Source organism: Amblyomma maculatum, chromosome 1, assembly GCF_055883805.1.
Source record: "Amblyomma maculatum isolate TAMU_Amacu chromosome 1, ASM5588380v1, whole genome shotgun sequence".
In the NCBI taxonomy this organism is placed as follows: domain Eukaryota; kingdom Metazoa; phylum Arthropoda; class Arachnida; order Ixodida; family Ixodidae; genus Amblyomma; species Amblyomma maculatum.
Genome location: NC_139344.1, coordinates 470,904,447 through 470,920,164, shown reverse-complemented (window position 1 = coordinate 470,920,164; position 15,718 = coordinate 470,904,447).

The following is a 15,718-nucleotide window of genomic DNA, read 5'->3' as shown; positions in this document are numbered from 1 at the left end:
GCACTGTGGGCTGGTCCCTGGCACGGAAACCTGAGCGGCTGGTCCCTGGCACGGATACCTGAGCGGCTTCTGGTAGTAGCGGAGGTCTGCTTTGATTCGTTTCTAGCTTCGAGAAGCAGTCGTCACGGATATCGAACTCCTATCCTTCCTTCTTGAAATCGCATTGTTTACTCTATGTCTGCCCGGGCCCACTCCCTCGGCTGTGGACCGCTGAGTAGCTGTCTCCCCTTTCATTTCATAATTTCTAATCAAAACCTTTTGTTCGAATGTACCCGTTCATTTATATCGCCAATTCCGAAATTTTCTCAAACCGAGATACATTAGTGGTGCGAGAGGAGTCTGACTTTGGCTCCATCTTACTCAATGTCGACTCTATGTCCCCACCAGTCGTATCTGCTTGTTCAATCTCCTACGGCTACGTATTACTTTGTAGGGAGGGCGGGAGAGTTCGAGAAAGTTGCCGCCTCCTAGGGAGTGGCCGTTTCCGCGCAGCAGGCATTAGCTCGCACTTGTCACGTTACGTGTTCTGGAGGCCGCTAGCGCTGCAAATACATTTTGTCTGGTCCAGGCACACGTCATCACGATACCCGAAGCGGCCGTAGATGGCTGCACTTCGTATTTTACTGTACAGCTGGAACAAATGCCGCTCTAGGTTAATATGAATCCATTATGGCATTTCTTTCTCCTTGATGAGAAAGAAAATCGACTTGAAAACTTTGCTTGTCTTCAAATGCCTCAAATCTCGGGGTTGTCCTCGCGATCCAGGCGGTAAACTTTATTCGATAGAGTATTCGAGTGGAACTGCCTTTCCGCAGTGGAAACATAGGCGAATGTCACCACTTGTTCACCACATGAGGTGCTTCATGCTCGCGTACTGTAGCTTCCTCTCAGCACTCGTACTGATGACTAGAATGAAGGGCTGCTTCATATTTCGTATTATTATATCCTCCCTCCCTTCGCGTCGGTTGATCTCTGTCGACATGTTTATGGCGTCGGGGAGATATGCTGTACCTTATTTGGTAACACGAAGTAGGCCACCACTTGGAGAAGAATATTTGTCAGCACCATCTGATATTTGTGCCTTTTGACGCTCGTTTGACTTTGCCACCATTTTCTTGCCGACTCGCCTCCCGTGGGATCGCTGTTTCGCTGATTTCTGCCTTCTCGTCTTCACCCGAACTGATCTTCTTCATTCGCGCGCATACCATTTTCTCGCTACCAAATTTCCTCGGGTCTGATCTTTCTTCATTCCGAAATTTACATGGTTCACACCTTTCGCGTCACTACGAGCGGTAAGCAATCCTTCGGAAGGGCTGCCGCTAGCTCGGCCCGAGCCGTAGGCTTAGCGCAAATTAGGGTTAATTAGCTGCTGCATCGGACACAAAAAATTCCAAACTAGCAAAAATTACCATTTGCCAAGAAACATCTATCATCATGGACCTCTTGCGTTCCACAGTAGATTGAGCACAAAAACAAGGAAATCAAATTAGAAAGAGAGCCGGAAAAGGCCGAACTTCGCAGAGCCCATGCAAAGCGCATCTCGGTCCGTACTCTGTGTTCGCGTCGTTGTCGAAAGTGTCGCTATCTCCCTGAAATCGACTCATCTAATTGGGGAAGGAGGGGGAGGAGAAAAGGAGTGCGGAAGGCAGGGATGTTGGTTGGTTGGGAACTTTGGGATATTCACGGGGGGTGGGGGGGAACCGGACACGGGTTATGCCGGCCTAATGTCGCGGCGGCACTCTTGGTGTCCGGGGGATGGGGAAGTGGGATGTTGGGAGGGGTGGGGGGGGAGATCGCCTTGTCGTTTGGCCCGCACCAAGCAAACAGCCCGGTGAGCATCGGCAGGTCGGTGGTCCGGTGCGCAGCCTCCGGTGCAGCAGCGCTTGCGGAGGGTCCAGGCGAAGCCTGGTACTGCGCCTCTGCGAGGCACAGGAAGGACTGCTGGTGACAGCAGGACGCCACGGCGATTGGGGCAACCGCCGCAGCAGGAGGGGACCGCGATAGACTGCTGCCAAGGCAGCAGCGCGGCGGGTGGCGCTGAGGAGACCGTCAGTAGACAGCGCGCCGAGGCCCGCGAGCAGGGATCCCACGGGGAGCCGTCCCGGAGTATCCAGGTAGCAGCAGGAGGGGGTGCCAGGATTCACGAGAACACGTGGTCCATGGCGGCGAGGTGGAGCCGCCTCGGTGCACACAAGTGGTGCTGCGAGGACGGCGGGTGGCTTGCACGTGGCAAGCATGCTGGCTTGGCTGGAAGCGCGAGCGCAGCGAGGACTGCGGCATCACAAAGATGTCAGCAGGGAGTCACCGCGACGACGAAGTCGGGCGGCAACTGGGGAGGCCGCCGGGAACTGCTGCAGCAGCAGCAGCGCGGCGGGTAGGTCGCCGGATCCACAGCAACACGTGGTCCGTGGCGATGGGGGAGGCAGGGTTCTCCCGCCACGAGGGTGCAGCGAGAGTTAGCCAGGGTGCGTCCCAGATCCAAGGAGCTGCAGGAAGTCGCGGGCGGTTCTGCAGGCTGCTGTCCATAAAGTAGGGGGGGGGGGGGGCGCCGCCGCCGCAGCAAACGACGGCGGCCCCGAGGAAATCCTTTTTCGAGGAGTAGGGTGCCGCGGCCGCCGAAGCGGCCCGCCGAGCTAGGCCTCTAGGAGAGGTAGCGGGTGGCCGCTGACGCGGCCGACTGCTGGGAAGAACTCCTAGTAGAAGGAACTTGCCGGCGCTGGGGAGCGCGCGACGAGCGAGGACGTACGCCTGCCGCTACGGACGGTAGCGGGCGCAGGCGAAGGTGCTCGGCGGCAGCGCAGCTGGCGCGACGGAGTGAGGCGCGACGATATCGCGGGAGGCGAGCAGGGACACATCAGAAAGAATGACTTCCGGTTGGCTACCTTGCACTGGGGAAGGGGAATGGCGGAATAAATGGGGAGGGTAGAAGAGGAGAGGAGGTGAGAAAGTCACAATCTCTCAATCAGGCTAGTCTCTCCTAAAAAGCGAAAAGGTGCCTTGTAGGCTTTGAGCGCAGATAATTTTTGTGGCCATGGTCCCATCTTCCCTTCCATTAAGGGGTGAGCGTCCAGACGATCCAATGCACTACGCAGCGCATATCGTTCAGTTGAAAAATAGGGCAATCACAAAATAAATGCTCAATCATTTCATCAACGCCACATCGTTCACAAGCAGGGCTGTCAGCCATCCCGATCAGGAAGGCGTATTTGCGAAAGCAACGCCAAGTCATAGGCGCACAGCAGCGTTGTTTCACAACGTGTTGTGTGGTGGGGAATACGCAGGCGCCGTCTGGGGCTCAATGCCTTGAGGCGACGGTTGGAGAACTCTCCGGTGTTCCACGCTGAATGTGTCAGCTCCACGCTCGCTGCTTCGGCTCACGTTAATGGAACTTGGACTGGAAGTCCGTAGTTGTAAGCAGAATGGGCAGCGTCGTCCGCCCGGTTATTTCCTGCAATGCCACAGTGTCCTGACAACCACTGGTGGATGATGTCATGGCCTTAGGATACTGTGGCGTGGGCAGCGTGCGGATCTCTGCAATTAGTTGTTCCATTGAGCCGTGGCGTTATGCCCTTAATTGGGGAAAACGCCGGAACCACGAATGGTGGTAACCAAACTGACATCCGGTTTCCATGTTTCCATCAGTCATATGACTCCAGCTCAGGGAGATATAAACATTTTCAATAACGACGCAAACACGAAATGTGGACTTTGCTCTCTCCGGCTGCTTCGAATGCTCCCCCGTGACAACTGAGCATATTTATTCTATAAATGGATATATTGTGAAGCCACCATGACTACCATGAGTCATCATTATCAGCCATACTATACCCTCTGCAGGGGGAAGGACTCTCCCATCTTCCTCCATTTAACCCTGTTCTGTGCCAGCTGCATCCACTTGACCCTTGCGAATTTCTTAAACCATCGGCATACTGTATTTACACTACATGGCCTGGTCATGCCCATATTTCTTCTTGATTTGCATTAGAATTTCATTATTAGTAGATATTTCTCGGTCACACGCTGTACGCTTCCTGTATCTCAAAGCTACGCCTATAGCATTTTTCGTTCCATAGCCTTTTGCGTTATCCTGAAATTACACACAACCCTATTCGTTAGCCTCCTCGTTTCAACCATATAGTTGAGTGCAGGTAAAATTTACCTGTTGTATACTTTCCTCTTGAGGAATACCAGTAAGCTTCTAGTAATAACCTGCGAGTGCTTGCCAAATGCTCTCCATCTCAATCTTATTCTTCTAGCTATTTCCCTTTCATGGTACGGATTGGCGGTTAGCATCTGTCTTAGGTACACATATTCGCCTTCCACTTCCAGTGCTTAGCTGCTATTATTGTGAACTGCTGTTCTTTCCTAACCCCCCATATCGAACTAGCGAAAGATACAAACATAAGAAGAGATGTACACGGGACAGCAGAATCACAAGAAGAGAAATACACGGGACCAGCGCTGCCCCGTGTACTTCTTGTTTTTGCATCTTTCGCTGATTCAGTAGGTCACATTCACATCAACTAGACCAAATGGCTGTTGAGCATTAACTTGGTCCTCTGAATATTTATTTTCAGGTCTACCTTTCAGTTTTTGCTGTTTAGGGCATAAATATTTCTTTAAGTTCATAATTAGTAGGACAAAGTCATCAGCGAATCGAAAATTAATGGGGTATTTTCCACCAACCCTTGTCCCTAGCTTTTCTCATTCCAAGTCTTTGAATACTTCCTCTATAAGCAAGCCGGAAATAGTACTATGCAGATTGTGTATGCTTGCGTAAAACCTTTCTTTATGGGATTTTATTGATTGCATTATGCGAACTATGGTTGTTGTGCAGCCACTATAGACACCTTCCAGCACTCTTTCACATGGCTTGTCTACACCCAATGCCTGCATGAATGCCGAGGTATATACTAAGTCAAATGTTTTCTCCTAATTAATGAATGCTGTGTATAAAGGCTGGTTATTTTCTGCGCATGTTTCCGTCACCTGGTTGACAGAACAGATATGATTGATAGTGGAGTACCGTTTCCGAAAACCTACTTGATCTTTTGCTTGAGTGAAGGTTAAGGTTGTCCTGATTTTGTTTGCGGTTACCTTGGTAAATACCATACACGTAACCGATAGTAAGCTAATTGGTCTGTAATTGTTGAAGTCCGTAGCGTCCCCATTCTTACGAGTTAGGATAATGTCAGCGGTCATCCATGATTCCGGTACCATCGATGACACCAGGCATAGCGCAAACAGTGTGGCCATTTTTCCTAAAACGATCTCTCCCCCCCACCCCCTGTCGTTCAACAAATCAGCAGTTACCTGATCCTTTCCAGCTGCTTTCCCCTTTTTCGTAGTTCTTTATGCTCCTGGATACTTTATCTACTTTGTCTTGTAGGACAGTATAGAACTCCTCAGGTTCTTTGACTACCTTTTCCATATTAGTGATGTCATTGCCTGCCGATTGCATTAGGCCTTTATTGTCATACAGGGACTCACAAGGCGCACGTGAAGCCACCCGTTCCCCATTTGCCTCTGCAGACAAGATCGCCATATTTTAAACCGTTAAATTTTCTTAGCTCTTTGGTTCATTAGAGGCTAATGTTTATTGTACGAGGCATTCAGCCGCACGTACGGATGCAGTGAAATGATGTTCGCCCAGTTATTTATACCGAATACACCATTACTTAGATTGGCCTTCACGATTCCCAATCTTGCACAGCTGCACACAATTTCTCCGCTGGTTCCGCAACTCGTTCAGTTTTCTGGGTAAATCGACTGTGAATAGTACTCGCTTTCTTGAATTCCCATTTGCCGTTGACGAAATGAAAATTTTCCGTAACGTAGGTCGCCTTCCTGCAGTTGTCGGTCCATATATCAACGGTCATATAGGAATGACTTTCTTTAATTACTGATTTAACATCAGGGGTTACCGTCTAAATTAATGCGGAAGCTGCTTCAGAAACTTTCACGTCCCGCAATCGTGCGGTGCGGAAACATTTCCTTGCCGCGCATCGTACATTTATTTCATCTATGTTACTGCGGTATAACGCCTCAAGTGTGCTTCACTTTACAATAATGAATCAAAAGACTGAAAGCTGTCCTCTATATTTAAGAGCCGGAGCCCGACTAGGCCCCGGCCCGGCCCCGAGAAGCAGCTAATTTTTCCGGGCCCATGCAGTGCTCTATTCAATACGTGGAACCAAACCTCGGAAAGAACTTGAGATTTGGCCACGCCTGGGCTAAGGTCAGCGACATACGCCTGAGCCTCTAAATTGCTTTCGGTGTGGTTCCGCGAACATGTCACGCGCTGTCGTGACGCTGGGACTAATTTGACCCGTCCTTCACTTGGTAGCGTGCAGAGACTCCGGGTTGATGAAGGATTGAATCTTCGAAGTTGGTAAAATATATACAAGAAGGTTTAATGTCACTTTGAGAAAACTTATTTACATGAAAAAAGGGTATATCAGCAAAATGGCAAGCGTTAAGAGTTCATTGCGAGAAGCGTCTGGATGAGCCGTTTACCCAGGGCTCAGAGCGTCATTTCGTGCTCTGCAACGTCCTCAAATCCCCCTATGTCCAGCCCCTCTTTCCAGGGCACACCCCTCAGATATCGGCAACTAATCGATCACATCACTGCACTGGTGGTCTGATGCACTGACTGGTCCAGTATTGTTTCGTCGGGCGTGGTCACTTGTTGGCGAGTAGAGCTTGGGAACGGCGAGGGGGTAAATTTCGATTCTTCTGCAAAGATTCGCAATGTTGGTTCCGGCAAGTGGATTTCCTTCTCAGAAACCCAAGTGTACGTGCGCGCCACGAATACTGCTCCCAGCATTGTCTCTTTCCGGCAATTGCAACTCTTTCCTGCATTCCCGGGAAATCCTCTAATGGCCGTAATCCTCATGCTCCTTTCTTCTCCTGTACGTCAGCGGACGTGTCACTCCGATCGTCTCCTTTGGACAATAGGCATTCCTCACTTGACAATAGCGCCTTTCGACGGGAAGGGTGAACAGTTGAACAAAAACACTTCCGGCTATTTCTCAAAGGGCGACGTTTCTTTGTGTTTTTCTTGACGTTCCCTTGACAGGGCCAACTTGGCAGTTGCAGGGTCACGACAAAGCAAAGCATGCTCACACAAAAAGATTCATGGGAACAGGCTCACTTAGAGCCCTTGCACCAACAGCACATATCAATACCATGCCCACAGGCGCACAATAGTGTGCGCAAGCGTGGACCATGCACGGTGACAACAGCCTCCTCCCCCGCCAGAAGAGTCACGGAGGGCGGCAGTCGCAGCTGCTGCATGAAGAGACGACTTAATGACCTGCACATGAACGCTTGAAGCTCGCTGTCGCTTGTCGCGTTGTCTTGATTGACGTAGGCCAAATTGCTTGAGCTGTCTCTGAAACTCAACCACATGTCTAAGCAAGCGTTCGGCTCCCGTCTGAAGAGACCAGGTCAAAAGAAAACTGCCATCGTTGTCCGAGAAAAGCCCACACTCATGACGCTCAGGACCCACGTATGCCTAGAAAACCAAACGTTCTGCTTTACATAGTCACATATATACAAGCGCACGAAAAAAAAAAAAGGAACCTGAGTATCAATTTGGATACATGGTGAGGAGCACCTCGGACCGCTTAGAAACAGCGGCTAAGCGCGTCCGCATTCCCATTTAACTTCCCCTTTTTGTATCTTATTTCAAAATTTTACTGCTGTAAAATCAAGCTCCACCTCAGAAGGCGACTGCTCTTCGATGTCGCAGTTTGCAGCCAAGCCAGGAGACAATGGTCCGTTTCTGCGGTGAATTTGGCCCCTTCAAGATAGCACTGCAATTTTTGTATGGCCCATACAATGCAAGCGCACTCTTCTTTACGCCTACCGGGGATTTTCACTGCGTAGTTAGTGTTAGAAAGCTTTGGAACGACTTCAGCAGGTCCTTCCCATTGTACTTCGGGCTTATTCTGCCTTGAACCTCTCAGCAACATCACCTGGTCCCCGATACGAAACGTTCTTTGACGGGCTGATATAGTACACTCTGGAACGAGCCTGGGCTGACTTCATGCTGGCCTCAACGAGTTCCTTAGTGTTATGTAAGCGATTCAGGAGATTCAGAATAAATTCTACTACTGTTGGGTCTTCTCCGCACCCCTCCCAGGCTTCGCGCACCATTCGCAAAGGTGAGCGCAGTGACCTTCCGTACACCAACTCGGTTGGGCTAAATCCAGTGGATTCGTGCGGCACTGACCGCAAAGCCAAAAGTGCTGCAGGCAGGCAGGTATCCCATTCGCGCTTTTTTCATAGCACAGTCCCCCCAGGATGCGTTTGAGAACAGAATGCCATCTTTCTACGCTGTTGCTCTGCGGATGGTGGATCGAGCTGTGCACTAACTTAAGGCCGCATCGCTCGAGAAATGAGGTGGTGAGGACACTTGTGAAAACGCTGCCCTGATCACTTTGGACCTCGGAAGGGAATCCACCTCGTGCAAACACTGACAGCAGCGAATCCACTACACTCTCGGACGTCACCTCGCGCAGCGGAACAGCCTCTGGAAACTTTGTGGCTGGGCATAACATAGTGAGGATATAACGGTACCCTGACTCTGTCACAGGAAGTGGCCCAACTACATCTATTACTAACCGGTGAAACTGCTCGGTAATGATTGGTACTAACACCATCGGAGCTTTCCACTTATATTGCGCCTTTCCAACTCGCTGGCACGTGTCGCATGACCGTACAAAAATTTCCGTGTCCTTAAAACATCCAGGCCAATAGTATTCTTGCAACAGCCTCTGATTTGTTTTCCTTATTCCAAGGTGACATGACCACAAGCTGCCATGGGTAAGTCGCAGTAAGTCTTCGCGGTACTTTTGGGGAACGACTAATTGGTCCCGCTCTACTCCACGCTTATCCTTGAATAAGCGATACAGCACTCCATTTCTCATCTCCAAAGAAATATTCTTTGCTGTCTTAGTGGCGCGGTGGCGCTCCCTTATCTCCTGTAACTTGGAATCATTGGCTTGCTCCATAGCTAAGTCCTCTCGGGTTCCACTTAGAAGTCTCGTGAGGTTACTAGACACTGGCGGCAATAGATTACTCTCAAGAACGTCCTCATTCCGCGTCTAATCAAGCTAACTTTCAAGTTGACTTATCTGAGATGCCTCGCTCTCAAAGCTTTCTTACCCGCTATTTTCCGCATCGACCACTGTTTTAACTGCCGTTTCCTCCGCTGTGGAATTTTCTGGAATGAGCAGTGTAGTTAGTTCTCGCGCCTTTGAACGTGTTAAGGCTTGCACAACTCTGTCTCCGAAAAGGATGCCCCTCTTTCGCAGTAGCATGTCCGATTTGTTGGAAAACAAATACGGATAGCGCTTAGGAAGCTTTCCTGAAACGGCAGCCTCGGTTGTTAACTCGCCGAAAGGGCCCTCGATGACCACGTTCGCGATTGGCAAGCACGCACTCTGTTCCTGCACTACCTGGCGGATCCGTGCACACTGTCCTGTATAGCCGGAAGGCGACACATACGCCGGATGGACAAAATCCATCGTTGCGGCCGAATCGCGCAGTACCTTGCAAGGCTTCCCGTTGACTACTAGGTGATGCATGTAGGGTTCCAAAAGCTTCATGTTTTCATCGCAGTCACTGACATACGAGAAAGTAATCTTTTCTTTCCGGCAGTTGACGGCAATGTGACCCTGCTCATTACACCTAAAGCATGTGAGCCGCTTCCTAGCCTCAAGCTTGTTCTTTGTGTTCTGCGCGTTGGTCACTTCCCCCTTTTTCTCACTGCCGTCCTTTCTAGGGAGTTTGCCTGAAGAAGCCTTCCCTTCTTCGTTTGCAACTCTAGCTAAGTGCCTCTTCTGACGGTTATTCACACTCAACTTGGGATTGCGGGGCCTATCCACTGCTGGGTTGCTGAATTCTCGGCGCGAAGCGAACTCCTCAATAAGTTCGGTAGCTTCAGTTGCCGACTTAATGTCGCCTCGGTCCTGTAACCAATTTCCTTCTTTTTCTGGGTGGGCAGTTATAAAACTGCTCCAAAAGAATTCGCTCGACTACAGCGTCCCTATCACTGTAGGAATCAGTGCTCTTTAGCCATTCGCCCAAATAGACTCTTAAATTGTACAGGAATTCAGGGTAACTCTCGTCCCTAGACTTAGTAGCGTTCTGAAAACGTTGTCTGAACGCCTCGGCGCTAAGCCTATACTTTCTCAGAAGGTAAGCCTTGACCTTCTCGTAGTTGTCCGCGTCCTCCTTGCTTAGCCGCGCGACAACCTCCGCTGCCTCGCAGGGCAGAACCGTCAATATTCTCTGAGACCACGTGTCTCGCTCGAAGGACAGTTTTTCGCAGGTTCGCTCAAAGTTAGCCAGATACAGACCGATATCCCCTTATATCACATATGGCTGCATGTACTTTGACATCCTGAAATCTGCCTCCTTGTTGAGAAGAGGTACCGCTAGCTGGGGACAATTGCCCGACCTCTTGCTCAACTCTACTTCTAATTTCCGGAGCTCAATTTCTTGCTCCAGCCTTTTTGCTTCTCTCTCAATTTCACGCTCACGCCTCTTTTCCTCTTTTTCCCGCTCTTTCTGCTGTCTGAGCTGCTGCTCCTTTTTTTGTCCGATGAGTTTCCATGCTTCGCTGAGCTCCTCATCATCGGTTCCCAAATCAGTGATTGCCTTTAAAATCAAGGGTTTTCGTGCCAAACCACTTGTATCAATTCCCAATTCCTCACACAATAGCAACCGTTCCAGTTTCTGCAGCTTTTGTAGGTCCATGATCGCTCCGAGTGTCGGCTACTTCCAAAACAACTGTGCAAACTACCAAACCTAAAGGCGTTTCAACACTCTTTATCAGTTCTAAAATCTAACCCTGTTCTAGAACCTGGTCCACATCAGAAGAAAATCCAAGCACTCATCCACACATGCGAGCGATGTTCCGAGCTGCTCTCTTGTTGGCCGATTGTTGCTCCTGCTTGTTGCTTGAGACGCCACCTCCGATCACCTGATGTTGTGGCTTGTAGCTTCAGATGCGACCTCCGATCACCAGATGTTGTGGCTTGTAGATTCTGATCCACCTCCAATCACCAGATGTTGTGGCTTGTAGATTCAGATCCCAACGCTGGTCACCAGTTTTCGTGACGCTGGGACTAAGTCGACCCGGCCTTCACTTGGTAGCGTGCAGAGACTCCGGGTTGATGAAGGATTGAATCTTCGAAGTTGGTAAATATATACAAGCAGGTTTAATGGCACTTTGAGAGAACTTATTTACATGAAAAAAGGGTATATCAGCAAAATGGCAAGCGTTAAGAGTTCATAGCGAGAAGCGTCTGGATGAGCCGTTTACCCAGGGCTCAGAGCGTCATTTCGTGCTCTGCAACGTCCTCAAATCCCCCTATGTCCAGCCCCTCTTTCCAGGGCACACCCCTCAGATATCGGCAACTAATCGATCACATCACTGCACTGATGGTCTGATGCACTGACTGGTCCAGTATTGTTTCGTCGGGCGTGGTCACTTGTTGGCGGGTAGAGCTTGGGAACGGCGAGGAGGTAAATTTCGATTCTTCTGCAAAAATTCGCTATGTTGGTTCCGGCAGTGGATTTCCTTCTCAGAAATCGAAGTGTACGTGCGCGCCACGAATACTGCTCACAGCATTGTCCCTTTCCGGCAATTGCAACGCTTTCCTGCATTCCCGGGAAATACTCTAATGGCTGTAATCGTCATGCTCCTTTCTTCTCCTGTACGTCAGCGGACGTGTCACTCCGATGGTCTCCTTTGGACAATAGGCATTCCTCACTTGACAATAGCGCCTTTCGACGGGAAAGGTGAACAGTTGAACAAAAACACTTCCGGCTATTTCTCAAAGGGCGACGTTTCTTTGTGTTTTTCTTGACGTTCCCTTGACAGGGCCAACTTGGCAGTTGCAGGGTCGCGACAAAGCAGAGCATGCTCACACAAAAAGATTCATGGGAACAGGCTCACTTAGAGCCCTTGCACCAACAGCACATATCAATACCATGCCCACAGGCGCACAATAGTGCGCGCAAGCGCGGACCATGCACGGTCACAAAAGCGCACGGAATGAACAGATCTTCCAAAGTCGACACAACAGTGGGCTATCTAAATCACCCTTCCGAAGAATAATCGATGCATGTTGCTGATAATTTGTGCAATGCTCAGCATGAAGTCGATAGCGCAGCACACGTTAGAAAAGGGGACACGGAATAAAACTACGGGCCTCATCGCGAGGTCGTGCTCTGGTGAGCTGATGGCAATCAGCACTAAACGAAAAACTCCGCATATGAAGGAGACCTGCGCTATTGGCCAGTTTGAGAACGAGAAGCCCTTATTTATTTTCACCTCAACTCCCTTGTTGGTAACGGCGATCCACATGTTTGTGCGAGAAAAGGAAAGGGGTACCATCATCATTTAAATCTGCCACTTGACCAAATCCAAGCCTAGAAATGGGATTAGGGACAAGCTGTGCACTTTGTGTCTTGCATAAAACCGTTTAGAGCAGAATATGGCGGCTTTTATCAGCCTAAACTCTGCAACAGCGACTCACTGCGCTGCGAGCTTTCGGTACTGAAATGGTGAAAGTCTGACAATGTTAGTTCCGTAAAGGGATTGTGCACTATCGCTCACATGAGATTGAGTGAACAAAATTCAGTTATTATGCTTTGTATGGTGGCAACGCCCGCAAGACAAGGAACAACGCTCGTGAAAGCTTTCTGGGGTTGCGAATGTATTTGGCTCCTCAGAGTAGACGTCACGTCAGCCGGCACGGACGAGCTTTCCCTCTACGCTGTTCTCTTCTCTAGCACACGCGCAACACGCGGTAAATTTAAGCGCTTGTATTTATTCAATGATTACTCTAAGTGTCGTGCGTAATTTGAAACCCAACATGGCAGATGTTTTTTATTTATTTATTGGTACCCCAAACGTCCTTTAGAGCTGTTACATGTGATGGATAATCAGTTTGAAAGTTTAAAGTATTTTAACACCGCTTCAGTGTCCTTTTAAGGGTATAACTCGATAGTATTATTAGAGACCTTTAGTATAGCGTACACAGACACACGCAGAGGGATAGCGCAGGCCAAAAATATCGTGACGTGCACTGCGCATGCGCTATACGGTACCCGAGACCGAGCTCTTTCGAACGATCGGTCAGCATACGCCGATACTTGAGTTTATCGTGCCCTCCCCTCACGTAGGATGAGAGATCAGCGTTGACAAGATGGCGGCGTCCAGGCCGCCCGATTCAGAGTGAATTTGTCTTCGTTACCGCGTTTTTGGGCGCGCTGCCGCCTATAAATGGCACACGGGGTCTTCGCTTTGCCTCGTGTAACATTCAGCTCAAATATTTAGTGAATAATTTGATTTGTTTCTTATTTTGAACGGCGGCAGCGCAGTCCCTAAGCCTGACAAGTAGCGTTGCTTTGTTGGCATCGCAACGCCATGAAGCGGATCGCCTTGGCTTGACTGCTTACAAGTGTGTATCCGTAAAAATATGCTTGGCAGTACGGGGCTGAAAGGAGGCCGGTACTCACCATGCAGTACTATTCACAGCTTGCTCAGAGGAAGTATTCAGAGACTTGGAATGGGAGCAGTTAGGGATAAGGGTAGACGGAGAATACCTCAGTAATCTGCTATTTGCTGATGACATCGCCTTGTTAAGCAACTCGGGGGATGAACTGTAAATAATGATTGATGACCTAGACAGGAAAAGTAGAAAGATAGGCTTGAAAATCAATATGCAGAAGACTAAGGTAATTTTCAAGAGCCTCGGGAAGGAACAGCAGTTTACATTAGGTAGCGAAGTACTGGAAGTAGTAGGCGATTATGTCTACTTAAGACAGGTAGTAACCGCAGATCCGGACCATGAAAAGGAAATAACAAGAAGAATAAGATTGGGATGGAGCGCATTTGGCAAGCACTCACAGATTATGACTAGCAGCTAATCGGTATCGCTCAATAGGTAAGTATACAACAGTTGCATCTTATCTGTACTCACCTATTGGGCTGAAACGTGGAAGCTAATCAAGAAAGTTCTACTTAAGTTGAGGACACCCCAGAGGGCTAAGGAACGCAAAATGGTAGGGGTAACATTAAGAGATAGGGAGCGTGCAGAGTGGGTCAGAGAAATAACTCAAGTTACCGACATTCTAGCGGAAATTATTAAGAAGAAATGGGCATGGGCGGGACATGTAGTGCGAAGAGAGGATAACCGATGGTCGCTTAGGGTAGCAAACTGGATTCCAAGAGAAGGAAAGCGTAGCAGGGGGCGGCAGAAAGTTAGGTGGGCGGATGAGGTTAAGAAGTTCGCGGGGGTCAAGTGGATGCAGCTAGCACAGAACCGGGTTAAGTGGAGAAATATGGGAGAGGCCTTCGCCCTGCAGTGGGTATAGTCAGGCTGATGATGATGATGAGTCACCATGACGACAATACAAGGTAAAAGTATTCAGCATGGAAATACCAACGTTGGGAAGTACAACGAAACTGCCGCAGCACCGAAACTGGCTAAAATGCCGATGCGACTCGGATAGTTTTGGCTTGGGAATAAAAGAAAAAAAGCCTGAATGTGTTTTTAATTTTAAATCTAGATGTCGCCACTCTAGTCTGCGTTCGCGCTTTCGTACGGCCAAGTAAAAGCGCCGATGCAACACACGGAGTAGCGTCCCATAATTTGCTCGCGTTTATCGTACGAAAGCGTCCGTACAATATACTGAATGTCACTATTTATCCCCGTCTATGGCTCCTATTGCTGAACCTCCTTAACACACGTGCACGTTGTTACTCACTGACTCCTAAGTGTGTGTGTCTGTTACATCGCACATACGAATAAAGTATATGGTTGTATGTGAAAGTAACACCTTTGATATAAACCCCTGCTTTAACCATGCAACATGCGCGTGCAAAGCCCGACTCGGATTCACTTTTTCGGAGGCCTCTAATCCCTTCTCATCTCAAATAATAGCCCAACATTTCAGCTGGCGCTAACCAGACCATGACAAATGATCCCGTGATGTCACACACAGCACCATGCCCGGACATGTAACCTGCTCGTCATTTTTCGCTCACACCGGCAATGACGACAACGCCGAAGCCTGAGTTTCTAGAGAACAAGGCCACTGACATTACAGCTTTGAATATTAGTGTGCGTGTGATGGGTAATTTTAGGCTGGCTCAGGCTGCCCTGAAAGTAGTCACGTGGACCACGTAGGGAACATTCGGTCCATTCCAGGTTAAGACTTGTGTCGGTTTTGGATAGTATTACTGATGTGGACAACGCTACTTAAGCTGACGATAACAAAGAGGCCTATGGAACGAAAAATGTAGGTGTAGCGTTAAGATACAGGAAGCGCATAGAGTTGGTCAGAAAAATAACTCGAGTTATTGACATTATATTTCAAATAAAAAAGTGCGCATCGGCATGGCATGTAGTGCGTATACAGAGAGGACAACCAAGGGTCGCATAGGGTAACAAACTGGATTCCAAGGGAAGGGAAGTGTAGCAGGGTTTGGCAGAAAAATAGGTGGGCGGATGAGGTTAAGAAGGTCGCACGGGTCAAGTGGATGTAGCTATCACGGGCCAATTTAATGGTGGAATATGGTTGAAGGCCTTCATCCTGTAGTAGGTATAGTCCAGCTGATGATGATGATCATTATCACTGAGAGGAAACCAAATTACTGCCTTCAGGCGCTCCACTAATTTGTGCCAATTTGTAT